A 17,573-nucleotide genomic window follows, 5' to 3' on the forward strand; every position below is an offset into this window, starting at 1 on the left:
CTGGGGCACAGACAACATACCAAACATACAAGGATGGCTGCACCGTTTGTGGTATGTCTGGGCATGGAGCTTATCACCTCCTCGCTTCAAGGGGATGGGGCCTCCTTTGCTGATGTGTGGCGCCCCTTTGTCTCCCTGTTGTGCACTGAATTCCGCGAGCTATCCTGCCCTACATATCTGCGGCTGCTTTGCTTTTCCGAACTGGGTCAAAGCACAAACTAGAAATTACCCCTATGTGCTATGGAGTTCTGGCTTTGTTTTTCACCTTGCTGCTCAGGCGTCTGGAACGGGGGAGGAGAAAGGAGGGGGAGGGAAGGGGGATAGGGAGGGAGGTGGGGAAGTTCTTATTTTCTGTTATGTTGATGCTCTGCGAAGCAAAACGACAGCTATCGGCCTGCGACCTCGGCCCCATGTCTCACTGCATCTTGTTTGTTGATAACTCAATAAAAAGATTTCAAACTAAAAGGGTGACTCTCTGAATTTTTTTAGAGAATTATAGAGCTAATGCATGCTGAAGAGCGCTGACCTCCCAGGATGTATGCAATTATCAGACCAATCAGCTTATGGGCCCGCTTTGGTGAATCTAGAAAACCTCAGGCCAATCACATGTGCCGTGATGGTGATGATAAATATGGAGGTCTGCTGTATACATTTCTGATGGTTCTTTCTGTGCCTACCATGATGACCACAGGTAACTGGAAATCAGGGTTTGATTTTAGATAGGGAGCCTAAGAAATGGATGCCACATCCAAGAAGGCAGCAGGCATCCAAATTACAATACAAGACTCTTTGGAGGTCGTGTAATCGGATTGAGTACACTTTAAACCATTTAAGGAAGATCCATTGAAGGCCAAGTCTGGTGCGATAATTCCAGCTCCAGTAGCGTATTCTGAAGTCACTCCAATTAACAAGCTCATAGTTGGCTCTTTGGATTGAGCTGGCAGCCCGCCTCGAAGTCCCAGCCTCTTGGCACTTCCTTGGCACTTCCTTGATGCTCTTGATTGATTGTCCTGGGGGTTCAAATGTTTAATTTGAAAAAATTAGAGTGTTCAAAGCAGTACAGTCTCCTTAATACTTCAGCTAGAAATAATGGAAAAGGACACTGGTTCTATTTTGTTGGTTTTTGGAACTGGTGTCATGTTCAAGAGGGACAGCCGGGGGTATACAAATTGTGACACTAAAGGTAAAATTCCTGGGCCGTGCAATACAAACAAATGCAAAAGTACATGCCAAGAAGGTTTTCTTTAATCGAGAAAAAAAGTCAGAGGTTTAAAGATAATCAGATATCATCTTAAGTCAGACCATAATCGATGCCAACTAGCAATCGAGCTGCCCTATTCAGATGATTTGCCGAGCAGCTTCTGGGAAACCAAAGTCGTTGTGCCACGGAGGAGAAGGTTGGGTTCACTATGGTTACATAGTTGAAACTTAATGGAATTGATGAAAGGGCATCACCAGGATTCGAGCCTGCAGCTTAATTAGATTCAAAACGGGAAACCTCACCCTGACTGGACAGATTGGTGGTGCATGGCTGTTATTAGTTGGTGGAGCAATTTGTCTGGTTCATTGCAATAATGAAAACTCCTCCATGCTAACTAGTTACGTGACCCCCCCCGACCTCAGCAGTTGGCATGCAATCTCTTAGAGGGACAAGTGCTGTTCAGCCACACATGATCGAGCAATAAAAGGTCTGTGATGGTTTTAGATGTCCAAGGCTGTGCGCATGCTACACTAAACTGATCATTGTGTGTCTTCCCTTTGCCGACACATGCAGGCAACCCACTGAACCCTGTTCATAAGAGGGATTAGGATTCACAATATTTTCCAATGAATGAGGAATTCCCAGTAAGTGAAGGTTATAATCTTGTGTCGATTAAGTCCTTTCCTTCTGTACACACCACCCATCACTAATACAGATTGGATTAATAAGTGAGGTACTCTGATTGTCCAGGGTCAGCAATGACTCTGGTGGAGAGTGAAGAAGACAAATAAACTTGACTATCTAGAGGAAGCCAAAGTCATAACAAGATTACTGTAGATTAATCCGTAAAAGATCATTAATGGTGAAGCAGCTGAGTGACTGACAGGGAAAGCTTGAACCCTTGGCCACCTGCCAGATGGAACCCAGGGCACCAGGCCCAGCCCTCTCCTTGTGCATCCTGGCCAGTGTACTGGTCCGTGGCTGCTTTGGTGAGGACCAGGAACAGTGTGTGGTCATTCACCCATAAGTACCCAACTGACATGCAAGGGCCTAGCGTGGGAGACACCCCCCCCCGGACACTTTGGGATGGACACTATGGGAGAGACAGCTCTCTTGAGATGAAAGCCATGCTTACCCAGCATGCACCTGGGGTAACTGAATTGCAGTGCCTCCAGGGCTGGAACTCCCCAAGGGCCCTGCCACCTGGGTACTCATGCCTGATGATGGCCTGCCTGGGTTTGGAGTGACTAAGGAATGGCCTGTCTAGTGCGGCAAGGCAGCCTGTATGAGAAGGAGCTGCGGCCAAGAGGGTACCCTGGCTCTTCTCGTTGGAAAAGCTCTGCCTCTCAAAGCCAGTGTGAACTGCTTCAAGGGTTGGGAGAAGAAGCCACTTGAGCTTCCACATATATGTACCATAAGCAGGTGAGTTAATTTGACTAGGTGGGGGAACCTGGCTCTTCTCCCCTCGATGCCTTCCAGGGCATAGTGGACCCTGTCACAGAGGGCTCTGCTTCCTTGGCCCTTCCAAGGTCAGGCACCTGATCATCTTTCACAGGGTTTCCCCCCCCCACTGCTCCTACCATAGAGGTATGCCTAGCCTCCCCACCTTGGTGGGGCCGGGGGAGTGCCTGAAAAACCTAATGTGACTGGCTGTGTGTGATGTCCCATGGCCTCCTGTGCGCAATGCCTTGGGTGCCCACTGCTAGGGCTTAATAGTCTAGAAAAAATGGCTTCCTAGACAGACCGAAGGGAGCGGGGTTTGGCAGAGGGCTTAACCCTCCTTAGCTCCCCAAGCTTGGTCACTAAGAGGGTGGAAGGCACAGACCCGAGAAGCCTAAGTTGATGGGCAGGGGTGCACAGTGCATAGGCAGGACATGGTAGCTACAGACTGGAGAGGTCTTTCATGCCCCTACAGGGTGTGGAGCGGAGATGAGTCCCCTGCACCCCAGTGAACGCCCAGCCACCAGGCAGATCTTGGGGCAGGGCGGCGTTCGACCCGTGAGAGGGGAGTCTGGGGCTCCCGTAACCCCTGGTGAGATGCAGGTGAAGCCATGGCTTTTGCCTGGGAGGCCCAGGTCATAAGGACCAGGGCTCCAGGAACCAGGCAGGGCCACCTTTCCAACCTGGGTCATTGTTTTATCATACCCAGGAGAAATCTGGAACTCCTGCTGACTGAATAGTAACTCCCTCTCTTCTCCCACAAAAAATGGGTAAAGCCATTGTCTCTTGCCTGGGAGGCCAGGTAAATGCAGGCCAGAGCTCCAGGCTAAAGTTAGAAAAACCTTCTCTACCCAGGCCAGGGTGGCGTTGGACCAGGGAAGAGTCTTGGGCTCACGTTGGCCAAACAGCTCCTGTAATCTCCTATGGAAGGCCCAGTCCCTGCAGACCGATTGTGCCAGCCAGCAGGTAGAGCTTCCTAACCTCCCCAGTGCAGGATGGTGCTCCAAGGGTTTGACAAGTTTGAAGATGTCCACCAGTTAGCTAGTCAGTTTTCTGTTGCCAAAATCGTCACCTGTGATGTTTCATTCTCAAGGTTGATCCAGCCAATGGATGAGTATAGGTGTGCCAACTCGGTGAACCGTGTCAACAACCCAGCCTTCCTAAATTGAATTGCCCCCAGACCTAGTTATTGAGCCTGCAGAACTTGTTTGAATGCCCCACAGTGACTCTCACATTCCCCATTGTAGTTCCAAGCAGGAGAATCCCAATAAACATACCACTAGGTCGCACTTGCATTTCGCTCCCAACATGATCCACCAGACAAAACTCTCACATGGTGTACTTGCATGCCCACCAGACTGAGAAGGGTAGATCAAGTATTGTTAAAGGCCCAAGCCGGGAAAGAGAATGGTCTAAGGAGAATGACTCCCAAGGTACGCTGGGCAGAATACTGAATAAACACAAAACGACTGTGGCAGATGGAACCACATGATCCAGAGGCAGCAGCATTGCAACATCCTGCTGAGTCTCAGACCCATTAGCATTAGGTACAAACACACACAAAAGAAAAAGAAACGGGGACAGCATACAAATACACTAACCTCGCAGCCTTGGTCCTGGGCTCCAAAAGGGACCCCGTCAGGGCAACAAATCCCCCCTCCTGGAGCCATATATGGCTCTGAGATTACCACCACCCGCCCCCCAGGCCCAGCTCCTGCTATCTCCTGAGGTACCCAACCTCTACAGATAGCTGTTGGCTTTTGATTGGTAGGAGCTGTGACAGCTCCAGCCAAGCAAAAGCAAACACTCTACTTCCAGCATGCAAGAGCTGTCAAAATGCTCCCGCTTGCTGGTAGCAGAGTTTTCATCTCTTTCCCTGCCCGCAGGTATGCAGGCAGGGAAAGAGATGAAAGTATTGCTTATGCACACAGGGACCTGAATTTCCAGCAGCTCCCTGCTTGTGGGATCAATGCACCTTCTGCAGGAGGCGGGGATATCTCTGGGACCGCGAGGGCCTTGAAGATCCCCTGGCTCACTGGTTGCCACTGCAAGGACCTTGTATAGGTGCAGCTGTGGTGGGAAGAGAGGTGAGGTTAGGTAGGGTGGGTCCATGGGGTGAGCACACGGCTCTGGTGTGTTACCTTCATAAGAGAGTGTGGGACGGGGGACTGGCTTCTTCGACGGAGGGAGCACGGTGTTCTTGTTTGTTTGAAGTTTTGTTTAGGCTTATTGCTGTTTGGGAAAATGACTATTTAATGGCAGTTGTTGAGCCTGGGCAGCAGGTGGTGCTACAGTATGACTAATTGAGAATCTCTCAGTGGCACCAGCAGGCTACAGTTATCAACCCTCAGTAGTACCTTGAACTGTTTTTATTCGTGCGCATAACATGGGTGGCACACTAATTGCAAAGAGCACAACAATCGTACAGCCATTTGCCATAATCTTACCCTAATGGCTCCTTCTTACAAACTAATTGTTTTGCTTGTATTTTGTGGGTGAGCAAAGAAAGAACATTTGTTATGGTTGATGTTTTATTGCCAATATTCTGTCTGCCACAACACTTGACTGCAGCTACCTGATTGCCAATGCTTAAGAGGTTGTTCTTCATCTGATCGCATTCATTTTGACCTTTCAGACCTTTTTGGAGTGTCTCATGAATCGTGTATTCGTTTGCACAAAATCAGCTGGGAGGGTAAGGATACGAATCCTAGGCAAACAACGACTGAAAACTGAGGAGACATGAAAGCATACTTGAAGGTTCAGGCGAAAGGTGCCCGCGTAGTGCTTATAAAGTGTGAGGTTGTTCTTGGTTTGTTAAAGGGCTCCCGGTGCATACCTCTGCTCCAAATTGGCCTCTCCTGGGCAAATAACTGACACAGACATAAAACGGTGTGTATTTTTCTGCCTGTGATAACTGAGTTGTTTCAGTTAACTTTCCAGTCCTTGTCCTTGGGAGTAAATTAGTAGCACTGTTCGCCATAGGTATGACCGCACAATTTTCTATAGCTTCACTAAATAGTAATATGATCGGATTTTCTTCATTAGCAGCGATTTTTGTTCTTGAGTGTGATAATTAAATGTTTTCCATGTTGGTGCATGTAGCACACGACTATAGGAAGGTGGGGAATCAAATGTCTTTTCAGACTGGACCCGTGTTGTTAGGAGGCTGCATCAACTAGTCCTTCGTTTATGTTATTTATTGGCTACCCCAGAACTGTGCTGAAGTTCAACAACTGGGCACAGCAAGAGAATTCCGCTCCATAATAATAAGATGACAAAATGTAGGTTATTGGTAAAGAAAAGTGGCCTTTACTTCAAACAATTACAGAAATTGACTAAGGAAATTTGATGTACAGTATGGGTTGAGAATGAGAGGCACCCCCCGCGCTTAGGGGAGGGCTGCCGTTAGTGGCATTTCGGGCAAGAGAAAACAGTTTTGTTTCTCCCGAAGTGGACAAGGGGAGGGTCGCAAAGAAATGCGAGAAGATAGGGAGGTGCGCTGGTGATCCCTCCCCGAAGCTGTTAAAAGTGCCGGACTCAGGGGAGTAGCCCTCTTTGTCCTCTCGCCTCAGGGGGTTGCTGGAGGGTCGCAGCTGGTGCAGTTTTTCCCACCCACCCATCCCAAAGTTAATGGTAGAGTTGGCGGGGTGGCGGGGTCCCGGGCCAGAGAGAAAGGGCGGGGACTTCTTTTGGCAAAAATGGGTTGACCCTGCAATATGCAGGTAGACATTGAGGCTCATAGGCTGGCGGGAGAGGGGGCCGTCCTGCTGGTGGCCCTGGACTCTCTGGCCCTACCCTAGTAGCCGGTGCTCGGAGGAAGCAAGATGGAGAGAGCGGTTGTGCAGGAAGGCGCTAAGCAGTGCTCTGTTGGCCGCGTCTAAAGGGTAGACGACGGATAGCTACCTCAAATGGAAGTAGTGGAAAAGGGGTGGGGTTGTGGCCTGCTGGTACAACACCCCCTCAAGAGTGGATCTAGTGATGCCGAATTGTATATACATGGTAACCTGGGGCGCACTGTATACGGCGCCATCTTATGTTCAGTAATGTGTGATGGTTTCCATTTATTAAAAGTTGGTAAAAATGTTGAAGGTTTATCAACAAATAAAGATGGTGTTGTTAGTCAAATAATAAAAGCTACGCAGTGAACACCAATCACTTGTAAAGTGTTTTTGTGGAAGGAAAAGGGGGTATCAAGGTTTTGAGGACGAATTGCACGTTATATGCCCACTATTATTATTATTATTATGTGTTCTTATATAGCGCTCAACTTACCCTTGGGCATCTTGGTGCTTGCATTGGGAACCCGTCCTGGTTTTTCCCTGTGAGATAACCCATACTGGGCATCCCCAAGGTGAAAGCCAGGCATCCTGCTGCGGGGGGGCCGTTGTGGAGATTAAGCAAGCTTGTTGCCCAGAGCTGCATAGTGTGAACTCGTGCTTAGAGTGGGCACCGAAGCGAGAATTATCGAGTCCGTGGACAATTGGGCTCCGGACCCTGCCGCGTCAGGAATTGAACCCTGGTCCCGGGTCTGACCTCTGCTTCAGGGTATGCCTCCTCTAACCAGTGAGCTACACTTCTCCACACTATGAGTATTATATCTCTTCTATAACTTTTTCCGAAGTCAAAGTTTGCTGAAAGGTATGCAGAAACTTACACTCCACATTCAATAATGTTGACTTCTCACAGACAGCGTCATGCAAAAATGTCTTCTTTGTCATCCAAGCATTCTTAGTTGCTCGTGCTGTCAAAGGGTATACAAACCCTTGAAAGAGGAGGTCTTCTTAGGGCGCATATACCTATAAGGTTAGGTAGGCTTTTGCCTTCATGGAAGCTTAGTTGCATGCATTGCATCCAAATATCCCTTCTTTCGATCAGTGTGGCGATGCTACATAAGAGATTTGGGGGGCGGTGGGGATGCAAGGGCGTCGACAATTCCATCGAAAGGCACAATAACAGAGCAGACTTTTAATAGATATCTGCCTCCTGTACAGTTGCAATTTCTCAAAAGTTACAGGATACAGTTAGGTAATAAAACAGAAAACCTTAGAAATTCACTTAAAATACTAAAGGTTACAGGGATGTCACTGACCATGTCATGACCAACGGAATATGTGAGGTCATCCACAGTGCATTGTGCGGGCATAAGTCATAGTTATCTGAGGTAACTATAACTGCTGAATTTCACTGGTTTTGCACAAGTGAAATTTGAGTTTAACTATAATGTCCCTGTAACCTTTGTTTTTTTGGCTTCTGGGCCCCCAAGGTCCCTCAGGAGTAAACTGGACTTTATCAGTAGTCTACCAGGGGGTGTGTCTGCAGAGTGGTGGAGAGGGGCGTGGCCTTCAAAGACATCTTAGCAACCGAGCTGTGTGGGACTTACTGGAGGTGACATGAGGGGTAGCTGACCCCAAGGACGTCCTTGGGGTCCAACTGCCCCTTCTGTTACCTCCAGTAAGTCCCACACAACAGGACTACTTAGAGGTTGCAGGAGGCCATGCCCCCTTTCTCCACCACTCTGTGAATACGCCTCAGACGAACTACTAGTTGGAGGATGAAGTCCCCTTGGCTCTTGCAGGTCCTTGGGGCCAACTACCCCTCCAGTTACCCCCAGTTAGACCCACACAGCTGGATTGCTGACAGGTCATCAGAGGCCATGCCCTCTTTATCCACCACATTGCAAACACACCTCCTGGAACACTACTGGTTGGAGCCCTCAGGAGTAAAGTGAAATTCATTCCCCAACCAGCAGAGTGCCAGCAGGCATGTTTGGAAAGTTGTGGAGAAAGAGGCTGTGGCCTACAAGTCCTCCCAGAAATCCTGCTGTGTGAGACTTACTAGAGGTAACAGAAGGGGGTCCTGGACCCCAAGGACCCTCACCATCTAAGGGGACTTCATCCCCCAACCACAAATGCGCCAGGAGGTACATTTGCAGAGTGGTGGTAAAGGCGGCGTGACATCTGGCAGCTTTCTGTAGGTCTTTTTTTACCAATTTTTTTTTTAATTAAGGGAGTGGGGCTGTGTGGCTCCCCCTCCCCTGGCCATTTTCAGCCCCAGGGGCCCTATCCCCCAGGCCTGACCCTTTTTTATTTAATTTTTTTTAAAAGAGGGTGGGGCAATATGGCTCCCCTTCCTGGCCGGTTCCATCCCCAGCAATCCCATCCACGGGGCCCTGACTTCTACAGATGGGGGAGGGGGGCTGCACGGCTCCCCTCACCAGGCTGCATTGGGCTCCGGAGACCCCATCCGCGGGCCTGCCCATTTAAAGTGGGTGCCTACAGGGCACCCACTCACCAATGGGACCGCAGGGGGAGCCTGAAGGATTCACGCCTCTGGGTGAGCAGGCATTGCTTTGACACCCAGAGAGCTGCTGACATGCAGCTCCCTAGAACTCAAAGCAATGTGTCTGTTTCCCTGCTCACTGTCAAGTGAGCAGGGAAACAGACATGCTCTGCTTTCAGAAAGCAAGAGCATTTTCTGCTCTTGCTTGATGAAAGCGGAGTAGGTTTGCTGTGGCTTGGCTGAAGCGGTGCTCTCACCGAGCCATAGGAAACTTCAGTGTGCTGGGGTAGCCACCCTGGGACATTGCTGGAGTCAGTCCTGGGGCATGACAGTCCTAAGGGCCATGTAAGTCTCCATTAAGGGGGCTGCCCGTATTTAATCTAAAGACTTGCCCCGCGGAGGGGGCTGCATGTGGATTAGAAGCCCCCCACACAATAATATTTAATTTAGTCCCAGGGAGGTGACGTCTGCGGGGCTGCGAGGGGCCACATGGCCCCCCGCATTTAATCTAGGCGAAGGCGAGGTGGTGGTCCAGGCCTGGGGTGGTCCATGCACCCCCCACTAATAACAGTTAAAGCCCCAGGGAGGTGGCAACCCCTGGGGCTGAGGGGGGTCCACATAAACCCCACAATTTTTCCCTTTAAAAGCCCTAGGAGGTGGACGTCCTTGGGGCTGGGAGGGGGTCCAAGAGCTGTCCATTTTTTAAAGAAGCAAGCCCCGGGGAGGTAGTGGTCCCCCGGGCATGGGGTTGCTGTGTAGGCACCCCCCGCATAATATGATAGGAAAACCCCGGGGAAGTGGCGGTCCCCAGGTTTAACTGAACCCTAGGAGGGGGGCAGGTGCACCCCCTTCTTTATTTTTAGCCTACCCTGGGACTTTTTTTTAAAAGACACTTGGGGGCCCACAAGTCTCTTTTTTATTTTTATTGTGCTGCAGATCCTCTTGCGAGTTAATGGGAAAATTAAATCAAAAAAAGCTTTTAAACCCAGGCAGGGTCCCTGTGGAACCCCCCACCATATCTGCTGTGTCAGGGTATTCCTACCCTGCCTCCCTTTCATTATTTTTTACTTTTTTTCTGGGACTAGACATCAAGCGGAGTCCCAAGATCACTGCCAACACCTCCTGGTTGCGGGCTAGCAGCCAATCAAATTTTAGTGGGATCTGCTAGTCCACTGCAAGGACTCGCGTCCCCAGATATCTAAATGTTTTAAACTTAAATATCCAAAAACTACTGAATAGATTTTCACCAAATTATTAAAAGCACACTTTATGCCAAATTTGGCATAATTCCATTCAGCAGTTCGGCTGTAGTAATGTAAAAAAAAAATGAAAAGACCCGTAGACATAACATGGACCTCTCTTTTTCCTCGTTCGCCCCTTGATGGATCAGCCCGAAACTTTCAACACAGCAGCTGAACCAAAAAGAGGAAGCCTTTTGAAAATGTCAAGAAGATTCGTCAAGTGCCGCCAAAGTTATTGGTAAAACAAAAAACGCTTTTCCTATGGAAACTTTGGTCCTAACTATACCTACCTACTGGAGACTGCAGTAGGATATATATATATCCTCCACCCTGACCCACTTCTGCCCTTTGTTTCCCATCTGTTGCTCTGCTGCAGCATGAATGTAGCCGAGGTCACCCTGCCCTGCGTGGAACATATCACTTATTTAACACGAATAACTTTAAATTCTTCTTTGCATGATAATTAGGGTTCCAGGGTTTAACATTTCTCTCTGAATTTATCCATATTTATTTTCTGGCCATCTTATTGGTATTTATCCATCTTTATTTTATGTTTTGAGAATAGATGGAGTCGCAAAATGGTATATTTCTACATTTATTTAACTCTTACACATGCCCTTATATGCGGATGCCTGTCCCGTTTTAGCAAATAAACAAGCCATATATAACATAAAACTACACCCACAGGTACATATTAGCAATATACTACAAATATATGTTAACATATATCTGTATTTAAGGATATCTAATCCTATTTTTTACTCCCTATGCTGTCTATCTGTTCAGGTTTTGCTTGGGGTTCATGAAAGACAGCGTGGAGACTCTCTCACAAGAAACACAATTTTCATTATTTTCCCACTTTTAAAAATATATGCAAACGGGAAACACATTGGTTTCTGTCTGTATTTATCAGTAAAAATCTGTAAAAACTGAAAACTTGGAGCCTTCATGATAATTGGAGCTTTGTCCTAAAAACCGTGACATGTATTTAAAATTATGGATATCACCAGAACATTCCTCTGAAAACAGGGACTGTCCTGTGAAATCCGGGATGTCTGGTCACTGTAAATTAAAGCCTTCCACAAAATGCTAATTTGAACCACTCTCAACTGACTGTATTGCTCTGCAAGGACAGAACATACATTTGCAAGCGCCTAGCAGGACACCATCTGCAAGTTTATGTCAGCTTGTGAAATTCCATCGCAATAAAATGATTGCGAGATCTTAGCGTCGCAGTGGAAGGAGTGAGTTAAAACTACTCTACTCCAGTCTTCCAGAACCCTGCCCTAGGCTAGAAAATGTTCAAACGCCTGCTCAAACCAGCCCCTCTCCCCGCCCAGGGGCGTTTAATCACCACCACCTTGTAGCAGGTCAGGAGGTCCCATTATATCAGCTGCGGCCATTGGTAGAATTCTAAAAAAAAAAAAAAAAAAGGTTAGAACGCTTTTGCAGCAACTTTTAATTCCTCGAGTTCGCGCCTCTGCGAAATCACTTGCTAAGAATAAGGTGTTCAGTCCACAGGGCGAGGTGAGTTTCACTTTAGAGTTCTCCTTTTATTTCATAATTGTGAATTGAGGCTGCGTATTTAACACTCTATGCTATTGAGCCACTTTCAACTCTCTTCTTGCGCAGCAGTGACGTGTAGCACAGACATCGCGGACTCTGCGTTAACACTGGGCCATTGAAACATTTGGCGCTCGTTTATGAAGATTTTTAATTTCCACTTGGGATTAGCGCATTGCGTCCTTGAAATAGGGTGATACTGGTTGTCCTCACAAAAATGATACCAAGGGCCTGTGTGCATATTAATACCATACTAGCAGTCCCGCGCTTTCATTCGAGAACCAAATGCACTCTGGGACCTATAGTCTTGGATCAATTCGACTAAAACACGCGAAATAAGTGTATCCTGCCTGCATCGAACGATTTTTCTACACTAGAGGTCTCAATGTGATATTTAGTGTAACGTTTCTGAGTATTGTGTAATTGCATTTATATAGCGCTTACTACCCCTGACGAGGCATCGAAGCGCTTTTTCGGCGAGTTGCACGCTACTCCGTATATCTCACGAAGTATCCAAGGAATACATGTGATATACATGATAACGCCTGAGGCGAGACTACTTGTAATCTCAAAGGGGCATATTAACAAACCAGGTGATAAAATTATCGCCGATTTAGTGGCAGAAAACTGCCGCTAAAACGGCGATAATGGGCTTGATAATATGCTCTGTGGAATTCCAATTGAAACCCATGTTAAATGTGAAGGACATCTAACATGGGCTTCAATTGGAATTCCATAGAGCATATTCTCAAGCCCATTATCTCCGTTTTAGCGGCAGTTTTCTGCCGCTAAAGCGACGATAATTTTATCGCCTGGCTTGATAATATCCCCCCAAAGGTTCGCAGTGATTCTGTGTTGCACTTTAACCATGCTCCAGTGCAAAGCTTGCTTTAACTGTCTGATGAAAGTTCGGGTGTTGGAGTTTTTGTTGAACCTCGACATCCCCTGGCACTTCTACTGACACCGAACGATCTCGTTGCTGCCAGTTGACCTCATGTCCGGTGTAATCCCTTCAGCCATCCTTGCTTTGTAGGCGCTCTGTGGTATCTTGTATAATTCACCAATAAACCGCATACATCGAGTCTGCATAGTGCTTCTGAATAAACAAAGGGGGCATATCAACAACAACCGGCGATAATTATCGCTCAGCGCTCTTAGCGTGAGGATAATTATCGCCGGCTAGCGTGAATTTTTATCGCTGAGATAGCGTGCTATTAGCAACGCTTATCTCAATAGCGATAAAAATCTACACGCTAACAGGCTAACGTGAGATTATCGCTGGAAACCCAGCGATAATCACACGTTACCTTGTTGATAGGGACAGGCAAACTTAGCCATGATATCCTCCTTCCATAGGATATCATGGCTAAGTCTGAAAATTAGCAGACGTAAAAAAGCAGCGTTAACCGCGGTTAGCGCAGCTTTTTTTGTCTCTAACAGGGTTAGCGACATTCTTGATAATAGGAGAAATGTCGCTTAGCGACATTTCTCATATTATTTTACTCTGGAACGCCCCCTTTGCATCTCATTAGAGATGCAAGGGGAAGCGTAGAGTAAAAGGGTGCTAACATGCAAATTTGCGTGTTAGCACCCTGTTGTTGATAGGGTGCTAGTTTTATCTCTGCTTTTTTGGCTTTTAAAGCCAAAAAAGCAGAGATAAAGCCCTTGTTGATATGCCCCTTAGATCCGTGGACCTGATCGCACACACAAAATGGCCCCACTTGACCTCTATGCTTCATGTAAGCACAATATATTGAATTCGCATTTTTTTCACAATGCCTGACAAAGGCTGTTTGCTTCGGTTTCATATGAGAAGCTAAGAAAAATTATTCTCCTTTACTGATTTATTTATTTATGTATTTATTTGCACTCTGGGTCCTGTAGTTTTTCTTTTCTGCCCAGTATAAATTCAGAACTACAAGTCCCAGACTAGGCAGTGTGGTCACATAGACACAGGGCCAGAATGGGGTAATAAGACATACCTGTAAAGACACCTGACTGACTGCTAAGTAGCTGCACGTCCCATATAATACCATACGTGTATCCTGGCTTTTATCCATCAGTACTAAAACGCCAGGGCTGCTTAAAATCACAGATGACTTTCACAGCAAGAATATCATATTTTCTTCACCGATGGTTGCCCTGGGTAGGTTGTCTGAATTCCTTGTATCAGTGAATTCTTGACACACTCTTTTTCTTAAAACAAAAAGGAGACACCTGACATTGCTGCTGCAAAGGCGATTTCTTGTGTCTGGATTCTTCCGCAAGGAGTAATGTAAGAACACAACTCGCCACATATTAATGCCATGTACGTTCGAAGTCTCTGAATATGGACCATCAGATGTGCACTCCCTACCCAAAGAGATATGCTAAAGGTGGGGCGGAAAAGCAGTGATATAGGGTCACCTCTTAGGACCAAGAACAATTGGCCCAGTATCCCTATGGGGCAGGAAACAGGAGCCACCAGCCGGGTTGAGATTACAAATGATATGAAAACACGTATCCCAGGGACATTTTGAGGATTTGGGGGGCCCTGGACCAAACCAATTTTGGGGCCCCTGTTTGGAACAGCTTCGAATTTTTGATCCAGTTTCAGCTCTTTGGTGCCCCCTTTGGCTAAGTCACTGACAGTGCACAGGCACACTCCTCCAAATTCCAAATTTATTTAATATTCAGGGATAACACAACAGCAGCTCACTAACATTACTGCAAATAACCTCTGTGACACCCTCTCATTTCTCAAATGTGATGTCCTAGTTTGATCTAAAAGATCCCTTTTCATGGACATTGCATGAAACATCAACCCAACATTTCCCCAGCAAAATATCTGTAATAAACTCACACATCACTCACATTAAAAATAAATGAAAGGAAAGCGGTATTTAAAACCATCTTTCTAAGAATTACTAAAGATCACCGGGGCATGGCGACAGATCTTTGACGCTCTGGAACAGATGACATCATTGACATTGGCAATGTCTCCAATACTGGCGTTACTGGTATACACTGAACTCGTATCTGCAGGAGGGTTTGTCTATATGGCCCTGGCGCTAATGATGGCCAAACGCAAGATCGCATGTAGATGGGGGCGAGGAAGGACTCCCAAGTTCAAAGGCTGGATCAAAGATTTAATATTCTGTCAAGAACAGCTTATTAATTATGTGGAACTGCTCCCTATGACATCACGTCCCAAAGATATTTGGGATCCTTTGAAAATCTACCTACTATGTCATCCAGTAGACACAACAGTTGAAAATGTGGGACAGAGGCAATGATGGTAATTATGTTTAAGGCCACAAAAGCTTTGGGAGGAATATGCACTTCATCATACCTTCCAGACTTCATGAGAACGGGTTTACAACTGAGCCATGATCACATTTGGCCCTGGTAAACTGTTGAAAGTTTAGATATCTGCTGTATACTGAAACTTGTAATGTGGATACCTGTTATCGTTGAAGACATGATGTACATTCCGCTTTATTGCCATTCTTCGGTATAATGTTCACATATGAGTGTTAACAATGTATTGATCTGCACTGATCAGGACACATTTGTGAAGGATGTAAACACTTCTAGAGGGTGCATACATACGCCTGTAACAATTGTGCGCTTTATGTTTGGTGCTTCTCATAAAAAGTTAAATAAATAAATAAAGTAAAAAAAAAAAAAAATGCTGAAAGGGCGGGGGGAATGGGGCTGGGCCAGAGCCCACTTTGCCCATGCCTTACAACGTCTCTGAGTATCCCCACAGCGCCCTCTTACCTCTCACCTGCAAAAAGCAACTGGAATTTCTGGATGGGGAATGGATTGAACGTGCTCTTTTACTACTATAACTCTGTGAAGTATTCCCGATTCCTAGAGTAATTCCCTACTTCTCAGGGAACAGAGCCCCACGTGAAAATTGAGATGGTAATTCATCATCCTGAAATTATGGAAGTATGCAGCATTTGTAATTTCCGCCCCAAATGTGATGTAGCCCCTAGTTGGCAGTGGGGTGATGGGGGCTCGCACTGCAATAGCCCCTCTGTTTGATGTCACTGCAGAGAGGCGGGGTACTTTTGCATCCCTGCAAAGGAGAGGCGCCCTGCGGGTTGACCTGCAAAAAGTGATTCTTCTTTACTGCAGAGTTTGAAAGATATGCAGTTCCCTGTTTGATGTCACTTCAATACAGTGGTTGAAGTGTGCAGGATCGGCAGAGCACGGCACGGTGTGCCCCTATCTTTAATGCAATAGATTCAGTTCCCCTCCTTTTTTAGGTTTGGCCTACGCAGCGTGCATGCGCTGCATAGGAGGGCCTTTAGCCGTCGCTCTGTTCATTTTCAAGCACACACTCGTGCTTGTGGCAACATCCACCTTGCGGGAGCGAGCTGGGGCGCACCACAAGCACAAGTGTAGTGCTTTAAAATGAGCAGTCTGCGCACGCACCACTGTCTCTCTCGCTCTCTCTCTCCCCCTCTCTTGCGCGCGCTCTCTCTCTCCCCCCCTCTCTTGCGCGCGCTCTTTCTCTCCCCCCTCTCTTGCGCGCGCTCTTTCTCTCCCCCCTCTCTTGCGCGCGCTCTCTCTCTCCCCCCTCTCTTGCGCGCGCTCTCTCTCTCCCCCCTCTCTTGCGCGCTCTCTCTCTCTCCCCCCTCTCTTGCGCGCGCTCTCTCTCCCCCCTCTCTTGCGCGCTCTCTCTCTCCCCCCTCTCTTGCGCGCTCTCTCTCTCCCCCCTCTCTTGCGCGCTCTCTCTCTCCCCCCTCTCTTGCGCGCTCTCTCTCTCCCCCCCTCTCTTGCGCGCGCTCTCTCTCTCCCCCCTCTCTTGCGCGCTCTCTCTCTCCCCCCCTCTCTTGCGCGCGCTCTCTCTCTCCCCCCCTCTCTTGCGCGCGCTCTCTCTCTCCCCCCTCTCTTGCGCGCGCTCTCTCTCTCCCCCCTCTCTTGCGCGCGCTCTCTCTCTCCCCCCTCTCTTGCGCGCGCGCTCTCTCTCTCCCCCCTCTCTTGCGCGCGCTCTCTCTCTCCCCCCTCTCTTGCGCACGCTCTCTCTCTCCCCCCTCTCTTGCGCGTGCTCTCTCTCTCCCCCCCCCTTTCTTGCATGCTCTCTCCCTCCCCCCTTTCTTGCGTGCTCTCTCCCTCCCCCCTCTCTTGCGCGCTCTCTCCCTCCCCCCTCTCTTGCGCGCTCTCTCCCTCCCCCCTCTCTTGCGCGCTCTCTTTTCCCCCCCCCCCTCTCTTGCTCTCTCTCTCCTCTTCCCCCCCCTCTGTGGGGCGCTCAGTTTCGAACTCTTTTATTGAGCACATAAAACGCCTCCCATTGAGCCGCCCGCGTCTCTGCCGCCCTCTATCTCTTTTGAAGATCTTCATGTTTATATAAGGCTCTCGCGGCGTTGAGGCCAATTACTTTAGTAGCCTTCTCTGGGCGTGCTGCCCTTTCTCTCCCCACCCTGGAGTTCGAAGGAAAGTACTTTCTGTTTTTTATATCTCCATGACTTTTTTTTTTGTTCATTTATTTTTCAATCATCCCTCTATTCAATTTTTTTTTCCCCTTTTTCGTGTTCTTTCTTTATTGTTGCTTTATTATCCCATCTTTTAAATTGTATTCTCCCACTCTTTACTTAGCTATTTGTTTCTCTTTGCCTTAATTGTACACTCTCTTTCTTCTTTGGTTCGCCTTTCTTGGTTTGTTTTTCTCTTAGATTTTCTCCATTCATTGATTTGCGTCCGTCATTCGATTGAAGTTCTTGGTATTTCCGTTATTCCGTTTCATTATCTTACATCTTATGTTTACCTTTCTTCCTTTGAGTCTTTTATATTCCTTTTTCATAATCTTTAGCTGCATGCCTTTTGCTATTTCTCTCATCTTTTCTGAATCTTTTTTT

The 17,573-nt window shown here is 47.5% G+C and overlaps 1 protein-coding gene and 1 pseudogene across 1 annotated transcript in view; both read left to right on the forward strand.

Moving 5' to 3' along the window:
• Positions 1-378: 378 nt before the first annotated feature.
• Positions 379-2,060, forward strand: LOC146856576 (18S ribosomal RNA; annotated as a pseudogene).
• Positions 2,061-11,555: 9,495 nt separating this feature from the next.
• The window catches only part of LOC146856577 (uncharacterized), a 61,023-nt gene continuing 55,005 nt past the window's right edge, over positions 11,556-17,573 (forward strand). The window contains exon 1 of the mRNA XM_085650746.1: positions 11,556-11,688. The gene's annotated coding sequence lies outside the window, so the exon portion shown is untranslated. The remainder of the gene's footprint in view (positions 11,689-17,573) is intronic.

This window comes from Triturus cristatus, chromosome 4_1 (genome assembly GCF_964204655.1).
Source record: "Triturus cristatus chromosome 4_1, aTriCri1.1, whole genome shotgun sequence".
Classification (NCBI taxonomy): Eukaryota; Metazoa; Chordata; class Amphibia; order Caudata; family Salamandridae; genus Triturus; species Triturus cristatus.